This window comes from Peromyscus maniculatus, chromosome 2, assembly GCF_049852395.1.
Source record: "Peromyscus maniculatus bairdii isolate BWxNUB_F1_BW_parent chromosome 2, HU_Pman_BW_mat_3.1, whole genome shotgun sequence".
NCBI lineage: Eukaryota > Metazoa > Chordata > Mammalia > Rodentia > Cricetidae > Peromyscus > Peromyscus maniculatus.
Genome location: NC_134853.1, coordinates 136,409,739 through 136,431,041, shown reverse-complemented (window position 1 = coordinate 136,431,041; position 21,303 = coordinate 136,409,739). Strand labels below are relative to the sequence as shown.

The 21,303-nt window shown below is 49.1% G+C and overlaps 1 protein-coding gene across 7 annotated transcripts in view; it reads left to right on the top strand.

Moving 5' to 3' along the window:
- The window catches only part of Rnf220 (ring finger protein 220), a 236,326-nt gene that overhangs the window by 111,783 nt on the left and 103,240 nt on the right, over positions 1 to 21,303 (top strand). For 2 of the 7 annotated variants that reach the window (XM_076564873.1, XM_076564871.1), the window contains exon 1: positions 14,321 to 14,466. The exons of 3 other annotated variants lie outside the window; for them this stretch is intronic. The gene's annotated coding sequence lies outside the window, so the exon portion shown is untranslated. Of the gene's footprint in view, positions 1 to 14,296; positions 14,467 to 21,303 lie in introns of those variants that run through there. 2 more of the 7 variants (XM_076564870.1, XM_076564872.1) reach the window with 2 other exon arrangements.

Below are 21,303 nucleotides of genomic sequence, written 5' to 3'. Positions count from 1 at the left end.
CCTCTTTGCCTGCCTTGGATCCCAGGTCCACAGAAGCATTTGCCTTCTCCTTGATCCTGGCCTGGGATGGTTGCTTAAGAAGCTGCATCTCCTCCATTCCAATGGGTCAACACCAGCTGGGCCCAGAGTGCTTCTTCTGTTCTACTGAGGTTTTCATTTTCTCTAATAGCAGTTTTAGTACTCTTCTTTCTTTTTATTTTATTTTCCTTTTTTTTTTTTTCTCGAGACCGAGTTTCTCAGTGTAGCTTTGGAGCCTATCCTGGAACTCACTATGTAGACCAGGCTGGCCTCGAACTCACAGAGATCCTTTTGGCTCTGCCTCCCAGGTGCTGGGATCAAAGGTGTGAGGCTCCACTGCTCAGCAGTTTTAGCTTTCAATAATAATAATAATAATAATAATAATAATAGTAATAATAATAACCTTTACTTCCTTGCCTCTGTTTACCTCATTCTCCGTGGACAATTTCATTTCCTAGATCTCAAAGTGAACTAGAGGTCAAAAGTGCTTCTCACTTCCTCCCTGTGTCCCTGACCCTGATGGTCCTTTTCTCTGCCTTCTGTGACCTGGATGTAGTGACTTTCCCACCCACCCTTCATGCCTTTGTCTTCCCTCTGCCACTGAGCCATGTCCCTATGTCCCTAGCTGCCCATCACTCCTTGATTTTTTTTTTTATGTTTTTATTTTTGTTTTTGTTTTTCAAGACAGGGTTTCTCTGGGATAACAGCCCTGGCTGTTCTGGAACTAGCTCTGTAGACCAGGCTGGCCTCGAACTCACAAAGATCCGCCCGCCTCTGCCTCCTGAGCGCTGGGACTAAAGGCGTGTGCCACCACTGCCCGGCCCCTTCCTGTGTTTTCAGTTACCCTTTTCCCACCAGTGCTTTTCCCTTCAGGTGCCTCAGAGCCTCCTTTCCATCTCAGGCTCTCACTGCCCCATCTTGCTCTGTCACTTTACTGACAATATTGCTCAAGGGCAATTGTACAGTGCCTCGGTTCCCCACCTCCCGTTCCATTTGGCCCATCACAGCCTGTGTTCTGTCTCCCTGACTTGACTGACATCGTGCTCATCTGTCCCTTCTCCAGACCCGCTTTTCCTTGGCTTTTCTGATTCTGAGGTGGAGTCCTTTCCAGCCTTCTCACTTCCATTCCCAGCTTCCTCTCCAGCGCTGCTGCCGCCCAGCCAGCAGGCTCTGCTGCTCGGTGGCCGCCCACCCTGGGAGAGCCCATCCATACCTGTGGTTCCTTCTGCCGTCTAAACCATGATGGCTGGGCACAGCTTCAGACCCCGCCTCTCCCCTGAGCTTCATGCCCACGTGCCAACTCACTCCCTAGAGTCCTTGCTACTCAGATCCAACACATCCAAAGCGGCATCACTGTGCTTCTCCAAGTCTGTAACTTCAAAGATCTCAGAGAGGCATCATTCCATCAAACACATAAGCAGAAAAGCTGACCCAACCTAGACTGATCCCCTTTCTTCCCCTTTATCTGTCTTCTTTTGCCTAAAAATAAAACAAAATCTTGGGAGATTGAGAAAAAGAAAGTCCCTTGTCTTATATCTCATATCAAGATAAATTTCAGATTCATTAAGAAGCTAAAAGCACAGGGATAGGGACACAGCTCAGTTGTAGAGGGCTTGCCTGGCATTAGCAAAGACCTGGGTGCAATTCCCAGCACAACACGCATACTATAAGATGAGCATAATAGGTCATGCCTGTAATCCCAGCACTTGGGAGGTGGAAGCAGGAGGATCAGGTCATCCTCAGGGAAATAGCACATTTGAGGCCAACCTGAGATACATGTTAGAAAAAGAAAACAAAAAAAGGTTAAATATAAAGGATAAAGCTATAGTCACAAAAGAAGTCACCAAAATTTTTTAATTTCTATAAAACAATAAAGAAAGCCCACCACTAGCAAAAATTCAAGGCAAATGCCATCTGAGAAGGATTTGTAGTAGACAGACAAACATTTGATATTCCTAATATGTAAAGAGTTCTTACAAATCAATAGAAAGGACTAAAAGCGATGTAAAATGGACTAAGGTGTGAATCAGCAGTTTGTAAAAGACATATGAAATCTTCAAATTAATATAGATAATATAAATTAAATAGAGGTAATATTTACCTATACTAATTGATAACTTCTTTTTTTTTTTTTTAGACAGGGTTTCTATGTAACAGCCCTGTCTGTCCTGGAAGTCACTTTGTAGACCAGGCTAGCTTCAAACTCACAGAGATCCACCTGCCTCTGCCTCCCAAGTGCTGGGATTAAAGCCATGCACCACCACCACCCAGCAACTGATAACTTCTTAAATCATAAAATTTAATGCTAATTAGAGTAGAGTTAGACATTCTTATATACTGTTGGTGAAAAGCATATATTCATTATAACCTTTATAAAAAGTTTTGTAACATTTCACAAAAGGTTTAAAATATCTCCATCCTTTATTTCAGTAATTTCCTTGTTACATTCTATTTTAAAAGCAATAATTGGTAATATAGTCCAAATAATATGCTTAAAGAATAACAGTTTTAGTATTATTTAGAGCTGGGACAATCTGTCAAAAAAAAGTCTAAATGTTTGTAACAGGGCAATGGATAAGTAATTTATAACGAAAGTCTATGGTGAAATATGGTGCCACCACTCAAAATCTTGTTTATAGGCTGGGCATGGTGATGTGCACATTTAATATCATCATTTGGGAGACTCGGGCAGAAGTATCAAGTGAGCCCATTATGGCAAGACCAGCCTGGGCAGCGCGACTATGTCTTAGCTTTAAAATGGAGGAGGGGATGCAGGGAGAAAGCACAGCTGGTCAAAGGTTACTGTGCGAGCAGGAGGACCTGAGTTCAGTCCCCAGCACCTCCGTAAACATGCGGGCTTGGCAGTGCACACCTGCAATTCTAGCACCGTAGAGCCAGAGAGAGTAGAATCCCCGAGGCTTGCTGGCCAGTCAGTCTAGATGGATTGGTGAGAGACCGTCTCAAAAGAAGAAGGTAGAGAGCAATCGAGGGACAGTGTCCAGTGTCTACTTCTGGCCTCCATAGGTGTGTGCACGCATGCACACCCCACACACAAATAAATAATCATGAGGCTGGAGAGATGGTCTGTAGAGCACTTGCTGCCCTTGCAGAGGATCCACGGTCAGTTCCCAGCACCCACATAGTGGCTCCAGGGAATTGGATGCTTCTTCTGACCTCTCTTGGCACCAGACACACATGCAGTGCACATACATATGTGCAGACAAAACACGAATACACATAAAATAAAATAAATAAATCTTTAAAATAAAAAAAAAGTAATATTATGATTCAGACATGGTGGCACAAAACTGAAGTGTTAACACTCAAGAGGCAGAGACAGAAGTGCCACTGGTTGATTGAAAGCAACCTAGGTTACGTAGCAAGACCCTGTCTCAACACACACACACACACACACATATACACACACACACATACACACACAAACACACATACACACATATATACACACACATACACACACAAACACACATACACACATATATACATACACATACACACATACATATACACATACACACACATACATGTACACATACACACACATACATGTACACATACACACATACATATACACATATACACATACATACATATACACATACACACATACATATACACATACACATATACACATACACACATACATGTACACATACACACACACCTGTACACATACACACATACATATACACATATACACATACATACGTATACACATACACACATACACACATACATATACACATACACACATACACGTACATACACATATACACATACATATACACATATACACACACACACAAATCCTTTAGAAGACTTTTAGCAGAGATCTGAAAAACGATGACTGGAATTACACTAACATTTTAGTAACGAATGATAGGATCATAGCCATTATTTCCCACCTCTAAGGTTCTCTTGGTTTTTAAGAATTATCTACAATGGATAGATCCTATTGTTTCAATCCAAAAAATTTCTATTATTTAGGGGAAAGTCTCTGATATCACCATTTTCCCCACTCACCCCCAGTCCTGTGTGTCCACTCTGTTGGTCTCAGTGCTGTGTGTCCACTTGTTGGTCTCAGTGCTGTGTGTCCACTCTGTTGGTCTCAGTGCGTGTCCACTCTGTTGGTCTCAGGGCTGTGTGTCTACTCTGCTGGTCTCATTCCTCTGTCTGGGATGTCTTGCAAACACAAGTGTAACTATGCGCCTGTTCCTGCATTCCTCCCAAGCTTCCTGGAGCTCTCAAAGTAACCCAGGGTCCTGGGTAAGGTGCGCTGAGTGCCTCTCCACCCCAGCTGCTTCCTCATTCTCCCCTCCTGAATACCTCACCCCTGCAGAGGCATCCTTTCGGTACCAGGGCTATGCATACCTTGTCCCTCCTACCCGGCACTCTTCCTTCCCTTCCTATCTACTGGGAGTTGCTTCAAGTCCCAAGTGGACGCCCCCTCTCTGCTAAGCTTCATCCGTTGCTCCCACTTGCTCTCTCTGCTGTGGTCCAAAGCCCATCGCAGACCCCAGTCATAGTGAGCAACCCTGACGACTGTACCAACTCGGTGGTCAAAGGTTGTCCTGTGTTTTTGTTGGTGGTGTTGTTTTGGGGTGTGTGTGTGTGTGTGTGTGTGTGTGTGTGTGTGTGTGTGTGTGTGTGTGTGTGGTGTAAGCCCAGCTGCCCTGAACTTTTGTCCCCCTTTCCTCCTTACTTCCTCAGCATCCGGCACAAACCGACATGCTGCAGGTCTTTAAGGAGTGTCAGGTGAATGATTAACCTGAGAATTTTGTACGTTTCCTTCCCTGCTCAGAATGACAGAGCTGAGGAGGGAGGGAGGGAACGGTGCCTTCTCAGGGTTGAGAGAGCTCCTAGACCGTCTGCAGGCTAGGGGCACAGCTCAGTAGTACAGCACTTAACCTACCATATGCAAAGCCCCAGGGTCAGTCCTCAGCAAAAAGTTATCCAGTTCCATCCTCCATGTTTTCATTCTTTTAGGATCCATTATCGTCTAGTCTCTCCTTGAATACCTTCTGTAATAGGGAGCTCATTACTCAAAACAGTCCTTCTTAACATGTCCTCTGCCTGTTAAAAAGTATTCTCTTAAGGTGAGTCCGCATCTCATAATAAGCCTGAACTAGCTTTACTTCTGTTCTTGGTGTTCTTGGGAGACACGAAGCAGCCGGTGCCCTCTGTCTCTTGGCCCTTTATAAGCCTCTTCTCAGGCACTGCCATGGTCTTTCCTGAGTCAGAACAAGTGATCTCTGTCTTGCTTTCTTTTCTTATTGTGCAGTCCTGGCTGTCCTGGATCTCGCTCTGTAGACCAGGCTGGCCTTGAACTCACAGAGATCTGCCTGCCTCTGCCTCCTGAGTGCTGAGATTAAAGGCGTGCGCCACCACACCTGGCCTCTGTTTTGCTTATTGTTAGGCTAGTCATGATTCATAATGATCATTTTTAAAATTGTTTACACTTATTTATTTGAGAGAGAGAGAGAGAGAGAAAGAGAGAGAGAGAGAGAGAGAGAGAGAGAGAGAGAGAGAGAGAGAGAGAGAGAGAGAGAGAGGAGGCAGGTGCTTATGTGCCAGGGCACAGATATAGAGGTCAAGGGGACATCTTGTGGGAACTGGTTCTCTCCTTCCACCATGTGGGTTCCAGGGGTCAAACTCAGGTGGTCAGGTTTGGCAGCAAGCACCTCTACCTGCTGAGCCATCTCGACAGCCCCCCCTAATAATTTTTAACACATTTAAAAGTTCCATGGTTTTGGGTTTTTTGTTTGTTTGTTTTAATGCCGAATGCTGTTTATTGAAGGAGGGAAGAGGTCTTAAATACAGGCTTACAGCACAATGGGAGAACCCCGCAGGGCAGAAGTTCGCTGCCGATGTTTTACAATAAAGTTCCATGGGTTACAGCAGACTTTCAAATATATTCCTATTTGGATTGTTAAAAGATGGTGCCCATGAGGCTGGAGAGTTGGCTCAGGCCTTAAGGCCACTTGTTGCTATTGCCGAGGACCTAGGTTCAATTCCCAGTAACCACAACGATGACTCACAGCCATCTATAACACCAGTCACGGGAGAGGATCTAAAGCCTCTTATAGCCTCCTAGGGTACTGCGTGCATGTGGTTCACAGACATACACGCAAGCAAAACAACCATACACATAAGATTAATTAATAAATAATAATAATAATAAAAAAGGACAGTGCTCAGATAGAAGCTGCCTGAGACAGTCACACCAGGGCAGGGCAAGGCACGAGCTGCTGACCCGTAGGAACTCCGTTAAGACCGATGGCTCTCCTCACCATTTGGCCGTGTCTCTCCTATCTGGGTCTTATGCTGTTGGGTCTTTATATCCAAATGCAGACTTTTAGGTTCATTATTATTATAAATATTATCGTTGCCGTCTAGGTACCAGAGACCTACATCCGTCGTAGGCCTCTGTCCCTTAGCAGAGCTAGGAGTGGACATTGCTGCTTTTCTGTGGAGAAACTGCAGCTTGGAAAAGTCACCACCCTCCCCAGCGTTGCCCGGCTTAGGAGAGACAGGGCTGTTTCCTGGCTTCAAAGCCCATGCTTTTTCTTCCTTTTTTTTTTTTTTTTTTTTAATTATAACAATGTGTCCTTCAAAGGGGACTAAAGGATAAAACAGCCTGACCTCGGTCTTTGCTGCACCAGAGGCTGGGCAGGGGCTGCATTCCTTAGTTCAGGAAATCCCCACAGCAGACCTGTTTGAGGCGGTGGAGCTCTCTTGCTGGCCACCTCTGACTCCTGCCCTTGGGGACAGCCCAAAGCAGAGTTCCTACTGAGGCTTTTGGCTGGCTGACTCCAGAAGGCCCCAGGGCCCCTGCAGGATCAGGAACAGGGGTTCCAGCTCCAGGACAAATGGGGAGGTAACTGTTGGTTCTGTAGGACTGAGTCAGGGTGGGGCGGTTCCTGGACCTAGGCAGCCCCGATGGCTCCCTTCAAGGCAGACTAAAAGAAAGAGGAATCAGGCTGACAATACAAAGAGCCTTCAAAGTCACGGGCGTGGGGGTTGTCGTGGAGGGGACTGTCTGGCCTCCAGTGCCTAAAAGGAGGTCCATTAGTTAGCTCTCGGTTCCAGTGAGAAATGGCACAGATAGTCAGCTTGGAAGGAGAGCAGGTTTGGTACGGCTCACGGTTTTGGAGATTGGGGCCATACTCAGTGGGCCCCGCTGTAGTTGGGCCTGTGGCAAGCAGGATATCATGACAGGATATGAGAGTGAGCAAAGCTGCTCACCTCGAGGTCAGGAGGCAAAGCAGAGGAAGAGGACAGGGTGGGGGTCCCACTAGCCCCTTCAAGGGCACATCCCCAGAAGAACTCCCACATAGCACCACTTCTTAAAGCTTCCTCTACCTCCCAAAGGTCACTAACATTTGACACACGGGTTGTAGGAGGGCATCCGAGGGTGGCAGTGCCTGAAGGGAAGAGCAAACTGATGCTCCTGGTTGGCATGTCAGTATGAATCTACCTGGATGCTCTTGGTTGGCATGTTGGTATGAGTCTACCTGGATGCTCTTGGTTGGCATGTTGGTATGAGTCTACCTGGGTGCTCTTGGTTGGCATGTTGGTATGAGTCTACCTGGATGCTCTTGGTTGGCATGTTGGTATGAGTCTACAGCTCGCTCAGTCTCAGCTGGTGCTCCCTCAGTCTCAGCTGGTGCTCCCAAAGTGTGTGGTAAAAAAACGAAAGCCCCTACCTAGTGCTTGCCCTGAGCCAGGCTTTGTGTGAGTATAAAAAATAGGGTTCCAGTAAGACCCCTGCCCTGAAGGGGTTCAAAGGCTGCCGACACCGGCACAGAGGTAAGTTCAGGATACTTTGGGCAGATGAAGGTTCCCTTAGATCACACTGCGACAGGAGTGTCCACAAAACCCTGTGGAGGAGCTAGTGCCCCAGGCTGGTGAAAAGGAAGACACCTGCAAAGGGAGTGTGCATCCCAGCAGAAGGATCAGAGTGGGCAAAGGCAGAGACGAGACTCTGGTAGGTGCAACTAGACACAGCTCTGTGCTGCATGTGCATGGAGTGCAGGCCACAGTTCAGGAGAGGAGCCCGAAGGCAGGGCCAGAGGTCCCTGTGGGCTGTCAGAAATGAGAGCCACCGCGAACCCGTTCTCTCCTTAGACATGGAGATGACTAAGTACTGAAGACTTCTTTATCACCGTTACCATCGCGGTCCCGTCATAATAACTCAGTCATAAAATCTGCAGTGGGCAGTGGGAGAGAACTGTGATCATCAACCTAGATCCGGAGTGTCAAAGCATGCGTCCGCCATACCAAAATGGGCACTTCTGTGGATGTCTGTGGTTTGGTGTGGATGAATAGACTATAAAGTGTAGGGCGGTCTGGGATGTAATGTAGCTCGGTTGGTAGCGCGCTTGTCTCGCAGGCACAAAGCTCTGGTTCAATCCCTATCCCTGCATAAACTGAGTGTAATCCCACCATTCAGGAGGTGGAAACAGGAGGATCAGAAGTTCAAAGTCATCCTCAGCTACATAGTGAATTTGAGGCCACCCTTCCCTATCTAAGACCCTGCCCTATCCCACACACATACACAAACACAAAAGGTGTGTGAACCGGGTGTAATGATACACACAACTGTAATCCCAGCACTTGAGAGGGCAAGGGCAGGAGGATTGAGTTCAGGCCAGCCAGCCTTGGTTATATAGTGAGACCCAGTCTCAAATAAACCGATCAGTTAATCACTTTAAGAGATATAAAGAGCTAAGGCAACAAAGAAACCTATCTGGGACCGAAATATATTAAAATTTTAGACGTTAAGCTTTTTGAATTATTCAAAGGCAGAAAAGTGAGCAATTGGGTTGAGCAGTTTGTATGTGACCAAGGATGAGTCAGGAGGAGATGAGCTCCAAGGGTAGGGTAGCAGCATGGGGCTGGTGGAGGGGGGCAGGTATGCCGCTCACCCCCTCTCCTCCTGGGCACGCCCTCCCTGGAGGAGGCGGGTTCTTGTGGGAAATGAGTAGCCCACCCCTCGATACCACCTTGCCTCCTTTACCTCCTCCCTTGTTAGCTGCTTTGGAAGGAGCCTGGAGTCCAGGACAAATGGTCTCCAAGTGGCTGTGGCGTGTGATGAGCAGCTCCATCCTGGCTCACCGAAGGACAGAAGACTGTTAGAAGGTGGATCCCCAGCCCTTAAGGTTAGCCTGTACTTCCTGATTCCCCAGTCCTACGCTCTTATACAGCGCAGAGCAAGGGGGTACTGACTGCTCCAGGACCTAAGATGAGGCCCCCTTGCAGGTGTGGGAGGCCGCATCGGGTCTGGTGAGACTTCCAGTCAGGGCCTCCTGTTAAGAATTGGATTCTTGGATGCTACAACCCGTTCCTGACAGGCTGTGGAAACTGGTGGTTTTCCTTGGTCCTGGGCTGTTCCCAGAGACCTTCCAAGGAGGCTGTAACACACACTGTGCCAGCTCTGCTTTGCCCAGGAGCAGTGAGACCCAGCTGTGACGTACAGCGGGCCCTGCAGCCTCTTCCTGTCCCCGGAAAGCTGAAGGAGGCCCATCTTGTATTTGCTGGGGAGGGAAAGTCAGATCTCCTCTCACTTTCTGGGTGTGTCTGTGTGGTAAGGATACCCTGAGGCCACAGAGGCAAAAGAGATTCTCTAAAGGAACCACTGATCTCCAGGGCATCTTGGGTGGAGTCACCCGTGGTAGAGATCACCCTGGAAGCATTTGGGAGGAGGCTTCTGGAGTTAAGTGTGGTTCTGAGCTCTGGTGTCTTCGGTGTGGCTCTGTAAGACCCACTAAACAGACACAGGCCTCTACACCTGGGGCTTCTGAGTCACCCCAAAAGCTGTGGGCCTGCAAGCCTCGTCAGCTCTCACCCTCCACTTTGCTCAGGAGCTGCTGAGCTGTGGAGATGGGGAGGATGGATCTCCTAGCTTCACTCTCATGAAATGGCGCATCAGTAAGTGCTACTTAAGAAAACACATGGTCTGCCCCTCAAAAAGGCCCCCCTCTGCTGCTGCCGCCACCAACACCTTTCTTTATTCCGCCCAAACCTCACCAAGGGGAATTCGAAACAACTGTGGTGATAAATCCGCCTGCAGATAATTGGCAAGAAAACAACACTTGTGCAGTATATAACGTTTTATGGTTGTTTCATGTACTTTATTATAATACTAATGAGCAGTTATATATCAGGAGCTAACTGCACGCCGGATTAGCTTGTTAGCATGATATGAAATGGCAGAGCAAACAGTCCAGGCTCTCGCTCCCCACATGCCTGCCCCCCCCCTTCCTCCCTACCCCTCAGCCCCATTTGCACTCAGTAATTAGTATGCAAATTAGGCCCCGGGACCACACAAGTTCTAGTATATTACAAGGGCTTTATTATGCTCTTGTGAGTACATGATGGAAGCGGCCCATGACAGTGTTTATCTCACTAGCTCTGTCCTGCCTTTCTCTCTCTCTCTCCCATCCACCCCTCTGTACACACACACACACACACCCTTCCTTGCATGGTCATGGTCTACAACCAATCCTTCCCTGTGTCAGACCTTCAAACTTGAGAGGAGTCAAACAGGTCTTCAGGCCTGGATTCGAACATATACATTGATCCATTCTGGAAGCCTGGCTCCATTTCCAGTCACCATACTAAAAGACGAGTTCCCCCTTTTCTGTGTTTTTCTTCTTTTTTACCTTATGTGTGCTTGCACACATGTATTCCATGTATTTTGCGCATGCTTATGTGCACGTATTCATGTGTGTGTGTGTGTGTGTGTGTACAAACCGTGGGTCATGTGTGGAGATTACTTTAATCTGACAGATGTCAGCCCTCACCATCACCCTTGTTTGAGAAAGGGTCTCTTGTGTGCTGCTGTGTGTGCCAGGCCAGCTGTCCAGTGAGTTTCCAGATACTCCCCTGCCGCCACCTCCGATCTCACAGTGCTGAGGTCGCAGGTGCCTGCTACCCCATCCGACTTTATGTGGGTTCCTGGGATAAGAACACAGGTCTTCACACTTGTGTGTTGAACTCACGGAATCCCTTGCCATGAACTCTTCTCAAAGCATAACTCATCCAGTCTACACTTCAGGGATGTATAATTTTTTCTTTCCCACATGTAGAAACGGTTACTTTCTCTGTTGCATTTCACTTGTGTTCCAACTTTCAGAAGGAAGTTTGGGATCCAAATTCTGCATTCCGTCTTGTCAGTCCCAAGACTTGTCTCACTATCAATCTGTTGCCCTGGTTGTTTATAGCTTTAAGTTGTTGGTAAAACTGCTGAGCAGGGCAAAGGACAAATCCCAGCATATGTCACTGGAGACCTTTTTTCAAACACCAATCAATATTCCCTGTGTTTGGTTGCCCAGCCAGGATCTGTCCGTCTTGCTCTCCCCAGCCTCTCTCTTACCCTCTCCTTGTGTCTGCCTTACCCTGTGATGCTTCTTGAACCAGTGTCAGCCCACTGTCCGCCACTGTGATGAACTGCCTGAGACGGGTCCACTTAAAGAGTGAAAGGGTTAGTCTGGACTCACGGTTTCAGAGATCTCAGTAGGAGGTCAGCTGGCCCCATCACTTTGGGCCTGAGGTAAAGTAGACTATCACGGAGAGGAAGCACATGTAGGAGAAGAAGGAGAAGGGGAGGGTCCTTAAATGCACACTCCCAGTGACCTATCCCTCCAACTAGGCCCCCACCTCCTTAAAGCCTGTTCAGCTGGGAGCTGTCTTCAGCTACTAATGAGGTTAATTAACACCCTGATCCAATCACCTCTTCATCCCATGCAGCTGAACCACACTCAGCTGAGAACGAAGCAAGCCTTCCGCACATCACATGAGCTTAGCCATAGTAACCCCCCTTTCCTTACAGTGTCTCCCCTCAACCCCTACTTCTCCATTCCCCACTCTCCTGTCTCTTATCCGTTCCTTTCTGAGTGGTGGGAAGATTCCTCTGCACTTTTCCCATCTCTCACCGGGAGTGAGAGGGCTGGTCGGGCTTCCGCTTACCACGCCAGTCAGCTGCTCTCCCAGACACCAGTAGCAACTCTGGAATTGCCCAATCTTCTGGATATTTGCTTTTCGCTTTATCACAAGTTAGCTTTGCCTTCTGTAAAAGCTGGTTCTCAAGTCTTGCTGAGAGCCCAGGACCACTCTCCCAGACCTTTGCAGACTGGGCACTCCTGACCCATCTCCTGAAGTGGCTCTTCCTTCTAACATCTGACCCTAAATTCCTGAGCCCTCTGCCCTTACTTCCTCTTTTTATTCACTCATTTGCATATTTGCTTATTCAAAGCAAGCAGCACAGAGGATCAGCCCTCTGTGCTACAGACCATATTAGCTAGTGAGGAACAAGAATTCTGTAGCACAATCCCCACCTTCCGTGAGTTCAGGCGGATGCTTACAATACGGTGTGGTGAACACACCAAGGGAGGCCAGGTGTGGAGAAGATCTCACAGGAGCTGAGAGGAATGTGTGAGCCAAGCTGGAGAGAGTTAGATGATGCCACAGAAAAGTGGCCAGGCCAGCAGAAAGGATGAGGAGGGTTTTACGAAACTCTCCCCAAATCCCTGGACTTTGTTTGAATCTGTTGTCTTATCTCTGGTCATCTATCTACTACTTCCGGTACTACTATACTTCCAGAATTTTTCAAGAGCCAGGCATGATGGCACACACCTTTAATCTTAGCACTTGGGAGGTAGAGGCAGGCAGGTCTCTATGAGTTCAAGGCCAGCCTGGTCTACACAGTGAGACCCTGTCTCAATATATATATAATTATTATATTATATATATTAATATATATTATATATATTAATATATATATTCCAACCATCTTGCTTCCTCTAACCTGCACCACCCTATTCTACTTATAATGAACAAGCAGAAAAGTTTTTTTAAAAGCATATTTTATTCTTTCAGGCTGTTACTTTGTTTTGCTCTTGTTGAGATGGGATCCTGATACCAGCCCTCCATCTCCAAGTGAAATCATGTTCTTTGTAAAGTTCTAGACAATTCCTTTTGCCTCCAAGATAAACTCCCAACTCTGGAGCATGCCCAGTCTGTCTTATAAAATCTCTGTCTTGCCTTTCTACGGCCTGGTTGGTGGTCTTGCCCACTTGTCTAAGGGCTGCCCATTGGCCAAGAGGTGCTCTCCCACACCAGCCTCAGCTGAGCTTCAAAGGGTGCCCTCTCTCCTCATCCAAGATCAAAGTCTGTACCTGATGGCATTCCAAGGATGCCTCGGAGTCAGCCTTTCTCTCCTACCACCCATATCCCTTCCCCTGGCTGCAGCAAGGTCTCGACAACATCCATAGACTGTGATGCCGAAGATGCTGATCAGAAAGGAGGATCAAGGCACTGGTACAGAATAATGGTCTTCATGAATACTTAGCATAAGGAAGAGAGGGGGAAAAAATCTGTGTAGCAGGCAGTTTTTGTAAAGCGTTGAACTGTACCACACATCACCCCCTGACAGGCCCTGATGTTAGCTCCTGGAATGGACCACAAGAGACTCATTAGAAAAAACAAATATTATCGCACGCTGAAATGATTTATGGAGAAAAATGAAAAATTTTGTGTGGCTGCGCTCCCTCTCACCCACTCCCCCTCGCCGCTGCCTTCTTCTGGGGAAGTTATTTATGGCTTCAGACCCTTAACAAGAGAACAGCAAAGCTCCGAGCTGATCACTCCTGCAAACTGCCTACATTTGATTTTTATTAGTGACTTAAAGCTTCCTTTTTTTTCTTTATTGTCCTGGGTGAACCAAAATGCATTTTAATGCCTGCTATTCAGGCCAGACGAGAACCGCATATATGGCTCCCGCACAAGCCTGCCACACTGGTGTCTCTCTCCACGACTGAGGGTGATGTCAGAGGAAGGAGCAAGACCAAACTCTTGGACAGAACAGGTCAGAGACCAGGGCCACTGACTGCATCTCTCTCCTGTGGAAGCCTCCAGGCACAACAGACTGCCTTCTTCCTTGAGGGAACAGTAATTAACATGTATGGCCCTGCTTGCAATATGATAGGCATTAGTTTGGGTTACTCTTGGGTTACCACATTTACTCTTCCCAACAACTGGAAAGTCGGTGGCTGTCCTTATGATCACTTTATGGAAGAAGAAACTGAACCTCAGAAAAGCCGAGGAACTTAACCAAAGCCACACAGCTAGTGACCAGCTGGTTCAAACTGAGAAGCCTCCCACAGCTTCCTCTGTGGTACGCATCATCTCCTTGGTGGATTGTGATGTCTCTGTAATCTTAGCTTCTAAGAATTCCCTGGAAGATTCCCTAGAAACCTGTTTCCTAACTACATCTTCTAGCCGAATCACTACTACACTGCTGTTGGGAAGTACTGCCCTCCAAGGCCTCCTAGCAGGGACTTGGAATGGCCTGCCAGAAGATGAAACTCGGAGGGTCCTGAGTTCTTCACACATCCAACAGTGAGCCTGGATCTCCAGGTGAGACAGGCATGTTCCCTTTCTTGTCACCTTGCCCCAGATTATTGAAACCCCCCAGCAGCCCTCTTTACTATGTTTCCTGTGTAAACTTTATAAAATGTAAACCTAAGAAATTCCTTTTGAAGTCTCAGGGAATTCGGACTTTGCTTCCCTTACTGTGCAATGAGAACTCATGGGACAGGAGGCCTGCCTGGCCGCCAGGAGCTTCTCTCTCTCTCTCTCTCTCTCTCTCTCTCTCTCTCTCTCTCTCTCTCTCTCTCTCTCTCTCTGTGTGTGTGTGTATGTGTGTGTGTGTGTGTAGGTCAGAGGACAACTTGTGGGAGTTGGTTCTCTCCTTCCACCAGGTTCCAGACCAAACTCAGGTAATGAGGATTGTCTGGAAATGCCTTCACCCACTGAGTCACCTCACAGGACCCTCAGCCACTTCTCATACATACGATGTCAGCACCTGCCAAGAACAGAATGGGCACCATTGCCTGCCCCAGGCCGTCCTCATCAGCTTTATCATATCAACTTTCCATTTCCTAGATGTTTCCATTCCAATCTCCATCATCAACCAAACAATTAACAAAGATGCACCAGAAATCTCTGAGGAAGCTGGGTACCACTAGACCAAGGCTGTGGCCTCCCTGAGGGCATCAGAAAAGGGTCACATTCAGCTTCGAGCCTTGCTAGTTAGTATCTCTGTTTGTTAAGATGTCTGTCCTGCACAGAGACAGTGTTGGGAGCTGTCACCAGGATGTAGGGGACTACTGAAACGATGGCTTGGGAGTGATGACCTGGGTCTACAATCCCAAGTAACCGTAATCTCCACTATTTGTCCTCAGAAGAAGCTAAGGTTCCAAGAAGGATAGTGTTAATTAACAAAAGAGAGGCGGGGCCCCAGAGGAGGCGCAGAGGCTGCACCTCCATGTGACCCGTAACTCACTGTGACATCTCAACAGAGGGAGAGCTGCTGGGCAGGGGCTACCCAGGCCCCCATTCCCACCTTGTCTCTGATCTACAGGAGCTCCCCCCCCCCCCCCCCCCGTGCTTATCTGGGGCTGCATCAGCATCAGCTTCTCCTGAACCCTTCCTTGGCACATTGGGCCTGGACCGAGCAGCAAGGCTGAGCTGGAGAAAGGAGCAGTCATCCCAGGGGGTGGGGGGAGCTAGAGCCTCTCCTCCATGCCCCTGCCGCTCCCCGGCCAGCCCGGCTGAGCCTCATTCCTGAGAGCTGGTCTCTCAGCAGGGTTGCTAGGTGCGGGGAGAGGGGTCGCTTGCCACGGGCTGGCCCAGGCTCTGCCTGGAGACCACTGGGGAGGCTGGGAAGAAGGAGCGGCATTATTTGGTTGGTCCCTCCGTCCCTCCCCCAGCCTCAGCACAGTGAGCTTTCCGGAGGGATGGTTATGAGCCAGCCCATCCCCAGGCCTTCCCCTTTGTGAGGAGACCTCCCCATCAGACCCCCCACCTTCGATGGCTTCCCTCCTCCCCCTTCCCTCCGGTTCAGCAGAGCCAGAGTTAAGCCTGGGGTTAATGCCCAGTGACATCTGCAGGTTGCCTAGTGTTGTTGACATGGGGGTGGGGGGAGGGGAGGGGGCGATGGGGGAGATCGTTGGTGGCTTTATTATGGAGAACTCAGCAGGCCTGGGGCCTTCTATTGTCCAAGTGGCAAATAAATAAATAGGAGAAAGTAAGTCTTCCCCATGGCTTACCGACGGGAGGTTAACAGCTGGACATGACATGACAAATTGGGCATTTTTCTTTGGGGACTGATCCTTACAGCAGCTAGCGGGGAGAATGGGGGGGGGGCTGGAGAGAGAGGGTGAACGCGAGCTAGAGCACTGAGCGGGCAAGTCATGGAAGTGAACATTGGAGCTGTGTGTACGGACGTGAGTGTGGGACTGGGGTGTTCGGAGAATACGGCGCTGTCATATTTTGGATCTGAAAAAAAAAAAAGGAAAAAAAAGGCAAAGGAAGTGTTTTGTGTGCCTGCCTCAGGACTAAAGCCCAGAGCCCTGACAGCTGGGCATCTGGCTGGGGTGGGGGTGGGGGGTTGAGGGAGGCATACTCCTGGGAATCTGTCACCTTGGGCTCCTCCCCTTCTGCCAAATGGAAAACCAAAAGGTGGACACTGGCCCCATCTTACAGGACCTCCTCCCTCCAGGTGGGTGGCATTTATTAGCAGCTGAACAATGTAGAGGCGAAGCTGTGCCTCTTACCATAATGCCCCACCGCCTGAACTGGTCCCAGTTGGACAACCAAGCCTCCAGTTTGTCTCTACAGCTAAGATCAGGGAGGAGCCACAGCCCTGGCTCATCTTGCTGTTCTCCAGGGAGTTCCCAGCAACAGATCTAGAGGACCAGAATGGCAACTGCCACCTCTGGCCAAGGCTCTTCCTGGAGACGATTAGGGAGGCTGGAACCTAAGGCGTGACCTGCCTCAGCCTATAGCAAATTGTAATGGAAGAGGAGGACTGAGAATCACTGGCTGTCACCTTCCGAGGCAGCAGGCTGTGGTGGCCCGTAGCTTGAGCTCTGGAGTTAGATCTGAGACTGTGACCTGCTCTTCCTGGCTGTTTAGTCTCTCTGAGTCCCCATTTCTTTGGGGTGCAGTGGGAACGGAGCTGATACGTGCCACCTAGGCCACTGTGAGTTCTAAATGAGATAGCACACCACTGCTGAGTGCTGAGTCTGGCCCGTGATAAATCCTTTACAAAAGCCCAGGCTAGCCCGCCCTGAGGCTAGCCAGCCTTTCCCTGCTCCCTGCCGTCATATGCTTTAAGACTGACTAGACAAAGCTATGGAACCGTCATCTCTGGTGAGAGGAAAAGATAACCTTGTCTGTATTCATGGAGGTCACATCTCCACGGCCTCCAGAGGCTGAGCCTCAGTCTTCTCAGAGCCCGTATGGAAGCTGGCCTGAAAAAGTGACCTCCTTCCAGGCTCCTGATTCTAGCAACAGACAGCAAGAAGCCTTGCAGGCAGGGGTTCTGCCCGTGCCTGTGGCATGGGAGAGCCTGTCCAGTTTTCCAAGGTCATTCAGAGGCAAGAGCCGGTTTCTACCTTTTAAGAACAGTGGCTGCTCTGGAAAGCACAGTCTGCCTCTCCTTCTGGGACCACTGGAGAGAACCAGAAGAAAATGGAGATTAAGGGTGGATTAATTCATTCCTCCACTGAGCATGTGCCAAGTGTCAACACAGCTCTTGACCCTGGGAATAGAGCTGTACACGATGTGAGTGTGTATGTGTTGGGGGGGGGGGCTGCCCTCCTGTGTATCCACTGTAGTTCTTCAGACAAGCAGATGAGAACCCTCCCAGTTGCCTCCCCAAATTCCGTGTGCTCAGCACGGCTCTCTTCACTCTCCTTAATGTTTTTCTTGGATTGAAATCAGTCCTGCCAAGGGGAACTGGTTGTAAAGGACCCTGGGAGATAAAACGGGGGAGAATTGCTGATGTACATTGGGTACCTTCTGTTGGAGGGGACAGCGCCTGGTGATTTCCGGGGGGCTTCGCTAGAAGTTTGAAAGGAGAAGCACGTGGAGAAGGATGCTTCCTGGAATTGCTTGCTTAGTTCATGCCAGAACTTTCTGGCACTGTGCATACATTGTCTAATTTCACCCATGCAGGCACTTTGTACAGATAAATATTGATTTTCAAAGAGCACTGGGTGTGGTGGCACTCAGGAGGCAGAGGCAGGCAGCTCTCCGCGAGTTTGAGTCTAGCCTGGTCTACAAAGCAAGTTCTAGGACAGTTAGAGATATGTGGTGAGACCTTGTCTCAAAAAAAAAAAAAAGAGGAGGAAGGCGCTTTAGAGCTGAGCAATGACTCAAACTCAGGTTTGAAAACAAGGCCTTTGTTCTTTCCTTTTCCCATAATCCCTCAGACTGGTTTGCTGGAAAGAGCCTGTTAACCAATGCAGAGGAGGAGGCAGAGACTAGGAGAGCCACACCAGAGGGGTTTAAAGGAGAGAGCAATCCAGGGGGCCTAAAGATAAGAGACCTTCCAACCTCCCTAAAATAGCATGTTGGGACACACTCATCCAAAGACCATCCATGTGGCCCTCTACCTTATGACATGTCCTCCTGCACCAAGGAAGAGGTGATCTGAATCTGAGACACATGGGAGCTAGTTCTCCAAAGAGCTTGACCAGGCACAGGCGAGGTTTGGAATCTGTGTGGCCCTGCTGTGTGACAAGACAATAAGCTAAGTACAACATGGTACCCGATGCTCATGCCCAGATGAGGTCATGGAGGGAACTAGGGAGCTCACTCTCAGCCTTGACCGCTCTACCACACTTTCCCCACCCCTATTGCCAAAAGGCCAGATCCCTGCCCTCCTCCTCAAGCCTAGGACTTTAGTTCAGTGACCCTCAGGCCCCACCTAAGAGTCCCCATGCCAGAACGTCTACCTGGAGAGTCATCTGCACCTGAAGAAGAAGAGGCACAAGAGCTTTCCTCTTCCAGGAAGTCCCTTCCCCCACCCCGCCACCCCCGCTACTCACGCCCCTATATAATATTCCACGTTAGAGCTCATAAATGCTGCTGCGGGTCCCCAGCCTGATTGAATTTGGAAGCCATTGTTTACAGACGTCTGGCTGTACAGGGGGATTTATTGAATTTTCCATGAAATGTTGCTCCTCTAATGCTGTAAAAGGCAAGCAGCCCACATCAGAGGAGCCCGGCGTTACAGGATCATGTTACCCCGAGATGGAGTGCTTGCCTCTCAGTGTCGATGCACCCAACTCTGGCTCTGGGCAGACAAGGGAGGCCTTGAACATCACACCTGACCCTCTTCCTAGCACCTCAAAGTCAGCCTCTTGCCCTCCTTTCCTGTCAGCTCATTTCCAGTTAGTCAGAAAGCCCTGGAAGGCGCATGCCTTTAATCCCAGCACTCGGGAGACAGATCTCTGTGAGTTTGAGGCCAGCCTGGGCTACAGAGTGAGATTCAGGACAGGCACCAAAACTACACAGAGAAACCCTGTCTCGAAAAAAAAAAAAAAAAAAAAAAAAAAAAGGAAGGAAGGAAGGAAGGAAGGAAGGAAGGAAGGAAGGAAGAAGCCCTGGAGACTCCATCCCTAACATAGCCTCCAAGTCCTTCTCCTCTCCACCCCACCTGCTGCGGCCCTAGTTCTAAGTCCTGCTCTGCTTAGGGGGCAGTGTCTTCTCCCTGCAAGCCCTCCCTTGCCGGCCCTAAGCCCTAAAGCAGGTCCCTCAGTGCAGATGGCACAGAGCAGGTTCTCAGTCAAGAAAGGGAAGGAAGGCAGAGGGAGCCAGGATGTTCATAAGCATCACAGGGCAAGCGGGACCCTTCCTCCAAAGCTGCTGGCGCACTGGACCCCTGGATCTGTGAGCATAGGAGACCCCAGGACCAGGGAAGGTACCATCAGCCGCCCTGTAAACGTGGAGGTGGAGGCATGTCATTGCGGGTAGTGCACAGTGCAGCCAGACCGAGTTTTCCCTCCATTAAAAAGCACATCCTTTAAACCCTCATCACTCGCTGCGCGGAGCTTTATTTCTCTTTAACCACCTCCACTTCTCACCACGGCCTCATTTCTGCCACCATCCTTAGCTCTTTATTGAATCTGCTCTCTTGAAGGTCATTAATCCAAATCCCAAGTCCAGCTTGGTCCCCACCCATCTTAGCACCTTCCAAATCTTTATCTGTCCCCGCGTCTCTAGTGCCTTGACGCTGGCTCTTTGCCAACAGCCCTCTCTTTTCATCTACCCACCCTAAAGAAAAGGAGGTGTCCTCCAGGGTTCCGTCTCTGTCCCCTCCCCTAGAGTGCGCGTTCATCTGATGAGCTCATCCTTCCTGCACTCAGCTATCATCTTTTATAAGGCTCCAAACCTGACCTCTTGCTGCCTGGCTCCTATTTTTCCCAACTGCCTGGGGAATGTCCTCCGTGCTCTGTCCCATGGACACCTCGGGATGGAGTCTCTCCCCACCTGCTTGATAATGCACCCTCAGCGAGCCTTGTCTCCATTGATGACATTATCATCCTCTCAATTACCCAGTCAGGAGATCCTGAAGTGGTCTTCAGCGTAGATGCTCTAGACTCGAATACTGACTGCATGCTGATTATCTCCACCAGGGCTCTGCCCGTGGCCATTAGTACCCGCAACACACACACAATAGCACACAACTTGATCACCTTCCCTGTTTCACCATGTGAGCAGGTCCTCTGCACTTCAGGATTTTACCTACGCCTAAAACTTAGGCATCCTTGACCTTCTGTCTCTTGACCCCATATCTCCCATGATCCATTGGTCACTAGATCCTATGGATCCCATGTCGTGTTACTGACTTGGTTTGGGTCCTCCTTGGTACAGTGTGTCTCACATCTCTCCTTGCCATGTATCCCACTGGCAAGCTGGCAGCTAGCATGATCACCACCGTAAGACCTGCCTAAAACCCTCCAGCAGCTTCTCACAGCTCCCATCCGAATCTCCAAGCTCTCCAATGCCTCTGGCATTTACACTTGGTATTCTGTTACCTGGGGTGCTCTCCTGCCCCCAGGCTCTCTGCCCTGACCCCTTTAGCCTCCCTTTGGTACTCCCCTGATCCTTATTTAAGATGGAGACTTCCCTCTCTCCCCAGCCATCAGTGAGCCCTTCTTTCCACCAGCCAGCTCCTTCGTTTTGTCTAGGACCTGGCCGAGCAGACAGGACATAGCATTATAATGTTGCATGGTCATGGGCATCCTCCTCAACTAGACACTATCTTATGGGCATCATCAGCCCCACCACACGGTGCCTCACAGGTAGGAGGCTCTCTGAATAATTGCAAAGTGAAGGCCAAACTTAAGGAAGGGAGGGAGGGAGGCACACCCTGCTTATGAAAAGAAACGCCCCTCTGCAGTCAGGATT